Source organism: Notothenia rossii (genome assembly GCF_949606895.1).
Source record: "Notothenia rossii genome assembly, chromosome: 10".
Taxonomy (NCBI): Eukaryota; Metazoa; Chordata; class Actinopteri; order Perciformes; family Nototheniidae; genus Notothenia; species Notothenia rossii.
In genome coordinates, this window is record NC_136908.1 from 33710178 (window position 1) to 33722093 (window position 11916).

Below are 11916 nucleotides of genomic sequence, written 5' to 3' on the forward strand. Positions count from 1 at the left end.
GACTTGAGAGATGACTCGAGAGGGGAATCGAGAGGGGACTTGAGAGCTGGAGAACCAACAGGAGACAAGGCGCTGGAGTCGGCCGGTATGCCTACAGGACACGGGGAGCTGGCGTCGGCCGGAGAGCCAACAGACGACGACGAGCCGGGGTCCGGACCATGGCTGCTGGGCCCGGTACTTGAGCCGGAACCATGGCTGGAAGTGGAACCGGAACCACCGCTCTATGGGCCGGTTCTGGAGCAAGGACCATGGCTGCATGGGCCGGTTCTGGAACCGGAACCATGGCTGTGGGATCCGGAACTGAAGCCTGGATCATGGCTGTGCGGGCCAGTTTTGGAGCCGGAAACATGGCTGTAAGGTCCGATTCTGGAGCAGGGACCATGGCTTCTGGGGCCGGCACTGGAGCCGGAACCATGGCTGCTGGGCAAGGAACCGGAACACGGATCCATGGCTGTGTGGGATGGTGCTGGAGCACCGTACCATGGCTGTTTGGGCCGGCACTGAAGCACGGAACCATGGCTGCTGGGGCCGGTTCTGGAGCAAGGACCATGGCTGTTGGGCACGGAGCAGAAGTCTGGACCCTGGCTGTGTAAGCCAGGTAATGGAGCACGGAAGCATGGCTGTGTGGGCCGGTACTGGTGCATGGATCCATGGCCTTGTGGGCCGGTTCTGGAGCCTAAACCATGACTGCTGGGGCCATAACTGGGGATGGAACCATGGCTGCTGGGGCCACGGCTGGAATCCTGGCCTTGCGTCTCCTAGAAACCTTTTGGAGGTTCCGTAGACCTCCTAAGGCAAGACGGGATCCCAAGAAAGGGTTTGAGGCTTGAGGCTGGCACTCAGGGCTACTTGTAAAATCCTTAAGCCACTCGGGCAACAAGCTCCAGAGCCAGGGCTTGCGAGCAACCTCCTGACATGCCTCTTTCAACGCAGCCTCTCTACCCCGTCTAGATGAGGCGCTATTCCACTTATAAAAAATGTACTCCAGAGAGTACCCAAGACGTTCCGCCTGTAGCATCAAAAGGGCTGAGTCTGCTGGGTCCATAATGTTCAGTTCGTTCTGTTAAGTACTCAGGCACTTAGGAGGTAGGACCCAATTGCACGACCCGGGAGACAGAGGTAAAGTATTGGTAAGATCAGTGCTTGAATTGGGCCAGTACTCACCGGTACGCAGTACCGGCACTTCTTATTTTTACCCATGTGGTACCGGCACTTCTTACTGAGTACCGGCAAGGTGGCGGTACTCAGTAAAATGCCGGTACTCAGCCGCCGGCAATATACATATATATTGTAAACGCAACGCAGCGCAAATGTGGGTCTGACTCTACCTCACTGGCTGTCTACATGACGTGGCCTGCCGACATTGCCACTTTCATACAGATCATACTAATGCCCTCGATTGGTCTCTGTGTGTCATTCAAGCTCGGGAGGGTGTGTGTTGGTGTATGTGTGGCGCGAGCGAGCGAGAAAACGTGCGCACCGGTTACGTGTATTGTTGTTAGCATCTGGTGCTAGCTAGCTGCGCTAACGGATATAAGGAGCTGTTTCAACAACAAGGTGGAGGGAGAGTCCTTTGCTGTCAGACTGAGAGGCTGATAACTACAGCTCTGGTGAGGTAAATTACTCTCTGAGTCTTTAGATAGTTAACTTAGTTTAAGTTATCTCAGTGGGTCTCAAACGGTTTGGTCACCATTTATGTAAACACATATTTCCATTTGAGGGGGTAGTGATTAGTAAAATATGCATGAATAATACAAACAAAATGTTAACTAGGTGAAAAAGGTAAGATAAACTTGTTGAGAGCTAAAACTAGTCTTTGCTGTTGCCTCAAAGAGGAGCAGGGGGGTGAGGAGGGAGACAGGAGAGGCCGATTCAGGAGCCCAGACACACTCACAACTATAAATGAACCAAAAACAAATAAATAAACAAGTTTCAATGTTTTTTCATATTGGATATTGTATGTTATTGGTTATCGCCATGTACTTATGATTTTATGATTATTTAAATGTATACATTTTTGTTTCATATGGGTGTAGTCTCTTTATTTCCCCCTCAAAATGCACCAGATTGATGCATTTAAGTCCAACATTTTAAAAAAAATCTTACCGGGGGAGCATGCCCCCGGACCCCCCTATAGGATTTGAGGCCCGGCCCCACTGTTCTCAAATAGATTTGCTTTTTAAAAAAAATAGTAACCCATCTCCATATGTTTCTTTTTGGGTAGTAGATTTAAACTAGAGGGCTATCACTTTGTGCAGCAATGCTATTGACAAATAAATCCAGCAAAATGGCACAAAAAACTGGTAGTGGCCTCAGGGACGAGGAGTCATTTAACCAGCCAGTAGGAGTCAAGCTTTACTTTCTTTTATATCCATAAAGAAAAAGTAAATCTGTTTACAGTTGTTTCATTATGGATGTTGAGAGGTATCCATATATCTCTTCATTTTGCTCTCAAAGTGCAACAGATTGATGCATCTAACTTCAATATTTAAAAAAGATGTTCCCGGGGGAGCATGCCCCCGGACCCCCCTAGACTAGAGGGTGTCAGGTTCACTCCCCACTTATAAAAATAGCACTTTACCACTGCACCCCCTCTAATCTCAGATGCACTCTGAGTCATTTTGTTTAAGTACAGTGAGCCTTTCTAAAATATACAGTAAAGAGACAAACCCACCAGCATTATAGGATATACTATGACTTTGTGCCAAATACTTGTTGCTGATTTAGAGTACTGGCACCTTTTTTATTCCAATTCAAGCACTGGGTAAGATACTTTATTTTTCCAAGATATAGCAAAAATGAACAACAAAAAATGGTCGCTATCAAATCTCTAGCTGAGATGACAAACATGAGAACAAAAGGGAAAACTCTCACGTAGTGAGGATCAAACTTATCAAGAACACAAAAGAGCATAGACCTGACTGTGGCAAGAGACAAGAGCAAAGCACTGACCATGGCAATAGAAAAAACGCATAGACCTGAACATGACAAGAGACAAAAACAAACTGACACTGAACACTGGGAGACAGGGGAATTGAAACACATGACAATAAGACACAGGTGGGAACATTCAGGGGCGGGACTGACGCTGATGAGCACAGGAGACACAGAAGGGATGACAGGTGAAAACGATCAGGAAATTAGACACACCAGGGAAACTAACGACAGACAGGAAAACACGGGGAGAAAGACCAGACAATACACAGGGAGGAAAACATGACAAGGAGAACAGAAAAACACCCACTACCAGACACACAAAACTAAAAACGTGACACAAAACAAGAATCGTGACACAAACATTATATTGCAGTTTTACTCTCGCCAACTCCGTTTCTAATATGCAAAAAGCCTGCAAAATGCGTCCATGATTATTTTTAGTATTTTCGATCACTCTCCCCCGCCTGCTTGCGAGGGGGCGGGGCAGTTTACACACACGCAGCTTCTACATGTAGCAACACACACACACACGGAGGAGATGGCGGAGAGAACGCGCTCCGAGGTGTGGTTAAACTTTACCCGTCTCGATGTGGACAATGCTCGTTACCAAAAGTGCAATAAGAGTTTAGCATGTAAGGGCGGTAACACGAATTGCAGTAGGCCTACCCATAAGGAGCTGTACAAATGCCGCAGTTTTTAGCTTGGCTGTGTATTTAGTTGAAAGCCCAGTGGCGATCTGCTCATCTCTCATCGAAATAATATGCTACAAAGGGGCGGACTGGCCATCTGTGTGTTGAACTTTCCTGTCGGCTCCCAGACCGTAGTCGAGGAGGGCAGAAGCAACAAGCTTCAGGTTTAATCAAGCGGCAAACTCTGTGGAAGAGCTGGGACGCCAATACGGAAGTGGCACAAACTGCAGTTCATATATTGGCCGATAGGGACTGACTGCAGAAAGGAGCAATTTCCATAGACCCTCATGTTAAAATGCCCAACTTTACAGCAGAAAAAAACATGTTTCTACCCATGGATGCAATAAATATTATTATGAATATAGTTAGATTCCACCTTCATGATTATGGATCTGTGAGTGAATTGTTTTCTAACACGACCCTTTTATTTATATTAGGTCTTAAAGTTTTTGCATAAATTAGGGCGTGGTCACATTGAGTGACGGCTCTGTCAAGTGACTGCTGCTGCTAGCTTCTTGTCTCTCTGCTAGCTGCTCCGTGAAGCTACAGGCAGGCACTCTGCCTGTTCAGCTCATCCAGGGAACCGGCTTGCCCCCGGCCGTGTTTGTGTGTTCTTCATGCTTATTTATCTTACTATTGTGACTCGCTCTGCGGTTGAAACAGACGGTGCATGAATGCGGTTTTGCGGTAAGTGAAATTCGAGTACTTATTTATGTGTTAATGATTTTAATCAGCTACGTAATTAATGTTACGGCTTGGGTTAGCCTGTAAGCTAGTGGTAGCTACAGTACATCGGTGCTAACGATGTTAATAGTAGCCTCCAAGTTAAAATCATAGACTATATATAAACGTTCAAACAAAATAGACAAGTGTTAAGTGGGCTAATACTGTACAACAAACGGCTTCTGTTTGAGGTTGATAAAATAAGGTCATCCTTGTAACTTAGAGAGATTATTATTATTTAGGTAGGAACTGTATGCATCACTAAGGTTAATTTAAATTGGCTATGCTCAAGTATGTAGACAACTAATGTCGAAGTAGTGTATGTGAAATCAACCTCACGATAAGATGTGTGTATATTACAATTATTAATGTCATATTTCAAGATGATTACTTAGATATTACAATATGGTTGGTTGAGCTGGAGTTCATTATTGAGTTTACACGTTAACATCACAGTCATCTGAAGAACGAACCCAAACCTTGTTGTTTTTATTAATTGCATTACCAAATGGGTATCAAATAAACAGTAAGCATTGGTAACACAACTTCCAAAGTTATAATAAAATAAAAAAGGACCCTGACTCGGACAATACACAATCCAACACGTTCAACAGAAGATAATCAGTTATATTGTTTGTACACATTAGGCATGGGCGGTATCATTTTTTTCATACCGTCATACCTTGCTGACATCATACCGTGGTATACGGTATATGACGGTATCAGTCCCAATTTAAGGGGTAATTTCTCCCCCAAACATTTTTTTTACTCACTATATCAACAGCCCCACCAAAAATATTTTCCACCAGCCGCCACTGACGGTATGACTTGGGTCGACTTGAGTGAGGTGGCGTTCGGCGGGAAATAGATGTTTCGAATGGTATATTATATGTTCGGTGTAAAATGCAGCCCGAGCCGGTAGACGCTCGCGAAGTGAAGCGACGTGCGCGCAAGTGCAAAACAAGGGCTGCATATATGACACATTGTGCAAATGGCACATTTTGAGATCGGATACAGGACGCGTTTGTAGATGTCCGACGTTGTTTCCATAGTGAGCTAAGTTAACAATATATCATCATACATAAACATTTTCCGGGAGTAAATACTTGACTTATTGAATAAAGTTTGCTATATTCACTAACTAGTTTGGCAATATTATTCCGTGCATGTGTTAAAAACCTTATTTCCATTTGATTCATTGGATTACTCGCGTGAATGTTTAGCACGTAAATGCTTTCGTTTTTAAAACCGTCCGACCTCGACAACAAAACCATCAACCAGTTGCATAGGATTAAAAAATGTCAACACTCACTCACCCCGTTTTAAACATTCCCAAAGAAGTGCCTCTGTCTCTCGTTGTGCTAGATGAAGTCACTGGCGACGAGTAAACCCCAAATAGTCCCAAACAGGCGCAGAGGCGTTTTTCTTTTTTACTAGTTGTCCGAGTTCGGGGCCGGCAAATGCTGCCCCCATCTTGCTCAGCTCAGCTCTGTGCTGAGCTCTGAGAGCGGGAAAGACGGACTGCCCTCCCCTGCCCTCTGCTGGCGCGTGCTGTGCATTACAACCAATGTCGTCCCTGTCAAAACTCCGTGTCAGTGTAATAGAATGAAACGCATCTGTGATTTGGCGCACAGTCTGTGACGTCACGGTATTGAAAATCATACCGACGGTATTTCGAAATACCCTGGTATACCGTAATACCGTCATACCGCCCAAGCCTAGTACACATGGTACTTTACATATATATATCTGTTTGTTTAAGGTGTCCATGTGATGCAGACAGGCTGGACCAGAGAGTGAGAGACAGAACTGGACTCCTCACAGCAGTGAACTTCAGCACAGGTACAAATACTATTTTTTTCATACTGTACAAAGAATCAAGAAAGATATTGATTTAAATAAATGAAGTATTGACTTTAATACACTGATATACATTCCATTAAACAATACTAGATCACCTACACACCAGTGAAGTTGAGGGGTTTTTTCTGTGCAAAAAGTTACATTTAGATGTTAACAAGCAATATGATTTTGTCAGCTTTCTAATTTAATGTATTGAAGGCTAAGATATTTAACACATAGTGAGAACTGCTACTATTTATCTCTCAATATTGTCTGTAAAAAACGTGGTAAAAGTTATTCTTTCAGTGAGACGACAGAGCAAGCTTCTACAGTTGCACTACGTTTTGATAACAGTTAAATATTATTTTGATAACAACATATATTTCAATGTTGATGAACTTCATACTTTTCATTCATAATCTGATTGTCTTTGTAGCTCACTGTTGAAATAAAAAAAAACATTACAATTACAAAATAATTATATCTACAGCCCCTAAACACACAAACACACCGCTTTCATAAACAACACACTTGTTCTTCAATAATATGTTTTATGTTTCCTGTCATTTTTGTTAGGAAAGGACATGCCTGAAAGACACAACATGTTCTCCTTCTCTGAGGGTCAAGAAGAACATCCAAGAGGAACATTGAAAGCTAAAGTGGTAGGAGATTTTAAGACCAGTACACTAAGAAACTACTTTTATTGTAAAAACAGTCAGCTGATCGAATGCACCTATTTCCACATCGACACTCCATCCGCTGATTATTTATATTTGCCTCGCTTTATGAGCTTCACATCACTTGTGCCTTGTACCGCAGAGTTTGCAACGTCACAAATAAATGGGGCCAATCTTCAGTCAGATGTGAATGTGTAATCTAACATTTTCAGTAAGAATAATGGACGAAAGGAGTGCAAATACAAATACAATTTATTTAAATGTGAACCAAAACTTAAACAAACATGTTTTAAATAAAAAGCACATATGGACAGAAGGTGTAAAACTATTAAAGTAAACACATTTAGTCAAATAAAGTGACAGACTAGGCCTGTGCAGTTGGTATCAGCTTTGCCCAGCATGGGCTCCTCCATCAGACCAGGTCCTCCTTGCAGAGGAAAGACCCTCAGTCCTCTCTGGGCCAAACAAACAGACAGGACGTCCATCACATGGAGGTTTCTCCCTGAAGTCTCTGCAGCTTTCTGGACACCACGCTGTCTCAATCCGTCCACACTGAATATGAGAAGGGGAAAATGAAAATAACAAAATGCTTTTGACAATAAGAAACATAAAGTTGACTGTTGAGTTGCTCAGTTTTTTTAGATTGTCAATACTATTACTGTATAACTAATATATCAGGTTAAGAGGCACATTCAAATAAAGATTGGTCTTTAAATACATGTTGTCTTTTGAATTGTTTGTCTAAAGTTAAGGATCTAGAACTGGTACTTAGTTTTATTGATACAGTCTGGTTATTATGCTGTTTGGAGGAGGACTCACAGGTAAGAGCACTAACTAGCTACCATCACATGTACCTTAGCTTGACTTAAATGTATTAAACGTATAATTAAGTGATATCAAAATATGAATAATTAATGTCATGCAAACATATTAATATTTGCTTGATTCCAGTGTAGAATTTAGCACAATTGCATACAAACGTTAAGGGATTTTAAGATTCTGAAGTATTATGCTAAAAACTCAATAACTTAGATTATTATTTATAGTTTTGCTGAATAGTTTCATGTCCGCTTACCTTAGAAACGTAAAATGCCACGGCAGTGTGCAGATGGGGAGCATGTTAGCTTAGCTTGGTAGCTTCAGCTAGCTCTGGAACTTTCAGCTCGGTGGCAGCAGGTCGGTTATGGCTAGAAAGGATCCGTCTTGTGTAAAACTCTCGCGAGAGAGTCAATGACAGGGAGTGTGATTGTTGAAATAGTAGGCTTGTTTGAGACAAGCAAGACCTGCGCAGACCTGCGCAATTTCGATTAACGTCTTGCTCGTGCGTTGCATGATGGTTAGTCATTTTGTTCGACTTGCTCTGGAGGCTCGCTCACATGAGACGTTGAAATCTCGCGGGACAAAGAAGCCCGCAGCCTTGAGAGCGAGGCGCGGCGAGGCGGCGCAGTTAGTAGGCTTGTTTGAGACAAGCGAGACCTGCGCAGTCCTGCGCAATTTCGATCAACGTCTTGCTCGTGCGTTGCATGATGGTATAGTCATTTTTTCCGACTTGCTCTGGAGGCTCGCTCACATGAGACGTTGACATCTCGCGGGACAAAGACGCCCGCAGCCTTGAGAGCGAGGCGCGGCGAGGCGCCGCAGTTCCTCTCCACGGGCTGCGGAGGCGAAATGCTTGATGGGAAACGACTCGCTGGTATCTCGAGCTGAGCGCTCATTGGTGGTTTTTACCCCGTGCTGATGAAGCTCTCAGTTGGCTCGGCAAAAGTTTGTTGTTGTTTTGTGTCAGTCACTTCCATTCACATTTTTCATCATTGTTCCACAATGTTTATCATCATGAAATTAATATCTATATATGTTATACTATACTTGCACTGCTTACTGTTTTTATACTTTATATATCTTAGCATATTCATACACACTGTTCATACTGCTCACAGGCTGTTGTGTATATCTAGAGTATTCATACCCCTCACTGTTTATTCATCATTCACTTCATTCTTTATTTTATTCTGTAGATTGTGTACATTACTTTTCACTTTACTGCTTGTTGCACTCCTGGTTAGAAGCTAAACTGCATTTCGTTGTCTCAGTACCTGTAATCTGTGCAATAACAATATAGTTTAATCTAATCTTGAGCAGGAACAAATGTATTTACTTAGTATATCTGACATTAACAATTAAACACATGTGTGCATTCTTTATAAATGCAAACCGAGTCAAGCCGACTCCGGAGGTGGCGGTATGCACCTTAAAGTTGTTTGCAATCCGCCAAAAAACCGAGAGGAGGAGGAGGAGGAGAAGAAGAAGAAGAAGAAGAAGAAGAAGAAGAAGAAGATGATTTTTAAAACAACATTTTATTTCCATTTGTTTTAACTATACACCGAAACAAAAAACAAAAAACATGACACAAATCAAAATAAATAAACAGATTTTCACGTCTACCAAATAAATGTCATTTGAAAACGTTTTACCCATTTCAAAACATCATCTTTTACACACCTTAAAAACAAAAAAATTCACCTACCCTTTAAAACTTCAATATTAGAGAGTCATTTTCCCCCAGTGAGCACAGAACCTGCCCAACAGCCCACACATCCAGAAACCCCTGTAGATGATTGATCAGCGTATAGTATGCATGCTCCACCCTCAGACGCGCTGCCACCAGCCCCCTCAGACAAAGCACTGCATCCGTCCACCCTACTCCAGCAAGTTTGTTCTTCCTACTTTTCCAGATTGCTAATTTTGCATTAGCAAACAAGAAATTGATCAATAGTAGGATTTCCTTCTTTTTCAGGATGTATTTGGGGCCATGGACAAAAAGTGGTATGGAGAAAACCTCCCCGAACCCCTCCACCCACTCCTGTAACATTTTTTTAAGACCAGCCAACCGGGGACAGGACACCACTAAATGCTCCAATGTTTCTGCCATAAAACAGAACGGACAGCCCCCCCTTGTGCCTGGGTCAAAATGAGCCCTGTATTTTTTAGTGGCTATTGCACCGTGTATAATTCTCCATTGGATGTCAGCCATCCGTTTTTCAACGGGAGACTTATACAGGATCCGCCAGCTGCCCTGAGGGGAAGAGCCCAAACCAAACACATCTGTCCACCTCGACTCTCTGACGCCTGCGAGCGAGCTGAGGTTTAGCACCTTTACGCAGCTAAGATATAGCTTCTTCCCATTGCAGGAGCTGAACATTCCAGGTGTTAGAGTCCCCAGTGATAGCAGGAGACCATCCTCCTCTCTCCATTCCCCCACCGCAGGACCCATCCTCAAGAAAGGAAAAACATAATCATGTCCCTTTCTCCACTGGTCGGCCAGATCTGCATCCAGAGCAAAAGTCAGGTGGGATGGCGACAGCGACTGCCACACCTCTTCTACCAGGTTCTCCAGAACTCGAGTTGATCGAATGCCCGTCACCTCAGCCAGTTTTTCCGTGGAGATCCCTGTCAAATGGCCAAGTTTTACCACTCCCGCTTCAATGAACGCATTTTTTAGGGCGGCTGAAGAGAAAATTGTTCCGGAAAGAAAACCAGTGTCAAACAGGGGCTCCTCAAACAGCCACATCCCAGGCCGGGGGTCGGGTGGTCTGGTAAAACTCAGAATCTTCCAGGCATTGATGACTGAGCAGTAAAAAGGTGCAAGTCCAGTTATCTTGTACGCAGGGGCCTTCAGCAGAAACAGGTGTTTATCAAAACCAAAGCCCCCTGCCCTCCAGAGCAACAGCCGGGCCATAGCCAGCCAGCAGGGAGAGGCACCATACAGCAGCCGCTGAGCTGCCTGCAGTCTAAAAGCAGCAGTCCTCGCAGTAATGTCCACAAGGCCCTGCCCCCCCTCCGCCACAGGGAGGTACAGGACCGATGCTGGCACCCAGTGATGACCCGACCAGAAGAAATCCACGAGGAGCCGCTGCAGTTGTTTCATGAGGTCCGGCGGTGGGGTTAACACCTGGAGTCTGTGCCACAGAGACGAGGCAACCAGATTGTTGGCTACAAGAACTCTTCCCCTGTAGGACAGCTGGGGTAGCAGCCATTTCCATTTAGCTAATTTTGCTCGCACCTTTCCCAGCAATCCCTCCCAGTTCTGTGCCACCATGTCCTCAGACCCCAACCAAACTCCCAGGACCTTTAAACCCTCGTTTCCCCAGCTGAGGTTACCAGGAAGACTGGGCCTATTTTCTAAACTCCACTGACCTACCAAAACTGCCTCACTCTTCTCCCAGTTAACTTTGGCTGAGGCAGCCTTCCTATACAAAACTAAACTGTCCTGTAGCTCCTGGATATCTCGCTGACCCTGGATAAAAACACTGACATCATCAGCATAAGCTGATACAACCACCGGGGGGGCCTGAGCTGACACTGGCAGACTCAGGCCCCTCAGCCGGTTTCTAAGCCTGCACAAAAGTGGCTCGATGGCAATACTATATAATAGGCCTGAGATAGGGCAGCCCTGCCTGATCCCCCTTTTAACTGGTACAGGTCTGCTCAGCCCTCCCCCCACCTTCACAACACAACATGCATCACTGTACAAACACTTCACCCAGGACAAAAAATGCTCCCCAAGACCAAAAGCCTGCAATGTGGCAGCCAGAAAAGTGTGATCCACACGATCAAAGGCCTTCTCTTGGTCAATAGAAATAATACCAACATTTATATTGTACAGTTTGCAAACATCAAAAGTGTCTCATCAAAAACAAATTGTCCACAATTGATCTGCCAGGGATGCAATATGTTTGATCAGTACCAACAAGAAGTTCGATAAAACACTTCAGTCTGTTAGCTAAAACCTTTGACAGTATCTTATAGTCTGTACATAAGAGAGCCACAGGTCTCCAATTCTTCAGCAGGGTTAGATCTCCTTTCTTAGGCAACAGTGAAATCACTGCACGCCTACAGGAAGCTGGAAGAGTCCCTTTCCCAAAGGACTCCATCAATACATCCAACAAATCATGTCCTAGAATGCTCCAAAAATGTTTTAAAAAGTCTGCAGGTAAACCGTCTATGCCCGGAGCCTTGCCGGAGGCCATCTGTGTCACCGCAGAGGTCAG